Below are 1,371 nucleotides of genomic sequence, written 5' to 3' on the forward strand. Positions count from 1 at the left end.
AATTAAACTTAAAAAAATTATCTTTTGTCAAACATTCTTCTACGTGGTGTAGTACTGGTCTGTGCATTCCTCTACAGAGGTAACTCGTCATTGTGATGCTAAACACTGTGACACTGATGTGCCGAATGTGATAATGGTTATCCATGGCTGACAGTGTTTGGTGGAGCTCCCCGATTAAAACAAGCTATGAAGCAGAAATGCTTCCACTTCTGAAATGGCTTGCCTCAGGAAACTCTATGAACAGTGCTCAGGTCTTTCGTTCATTGAGTTGCTATGAGTCGTCTGCGACTCAACGGCAATTAGCACCAATAGGCCTCACAAATGCCTGTTCCTTTCCAGATGGGAAGGTTTTGAATCTTTTGTGTTAAATGTGCTATCAAGAAATAAGAACACTCAAAAAGAATACCTTGCTTGTTAGAATGTCAGCAAAAACAAAGATGGTCCTCCTGGAATCCAGACACTAAAAAATTCCCTTTCTCAAAGTCTCTGTTTGGAATTCCACTGAAAGAACCCACTTTAGTCTAATCAGCCATATGATGTCCGACTTCCTCAGTCACCTTTATTTGTTATCTATTTTATTTAGTTTCATTTTTGTTTTTATTTAGAGTGCGTTCTTCTTTTGTTAGAAGATACTTCAAAATTGTTTCATTATTGGGAGTCATTAAGCTAGATTCTATTCATGGGAATGCTGTAAACAACAGAATGAAGCCCTATCCAATCTTGTGTTGGCCTTACATCCTCTGCTGTCGCTGAGCTCACTGTGTCAGTCTGTCTCCCCAAAGCTACTTACTCTTTTTTGCTTACCTTCTTTTTTACAAAATATGACATCCTTCTCTAGGGACTGTCCCGTCCTGATAATATGTCCAAAGTATATGAGATAAAGTCTTACTATCTTCAATTAAAGGAGCATTCTGGCTGCAATTCTTCCAAAACATATTTGTTTGTTCTTTTGTTCTTTGTTCACACTGTAATCAATATACTTTGTCAATACCATAATTCTAGGGTGTCAATTTTTCTTTGGTCTTTCTTACTCACTGTCTGACTTTCACAGACATGTGAGGCAATTGCAAACACCACAACTTACAGACTTGTTAGAAAGGAAATTAACAACAGATTTGCATACTGGATTGCATCTTTTGATTTTTTGACTGCTGTTTCCATGGGTGTTGACTATAGAGCCAAGTAAAATTAAATCCTTGACATTGTCAATATGTTCTCTGTTTATCCTGATGATAATTATTCCAGTTGTGACTATTTTAATTCCATTTATGTTGCAACATAACACAAACTGAAAAACACAGTCTTTGACCTTTATCAATAATTATTTCAAGTCTTCAGTTTCAACAAGTGACATTATCTGCATATTGAAGC

Source organism: Elephantulus edwardii, unplaced genomic scaffold, assembly GCF_000299155.1.
Source record: "Elephantulus edwardii isolate Elephantulus edwardi_28Jun2011 unplaced genomic scaffold, EleEdw1.0 scaffold00007, whole genome shotgun sequence".
NCBI lineage: Eukaryota > Metazoa > Chordata > Mammalia > Macroscelidea > Macroscelididae > Elephantulus > Elephantulus edwardii.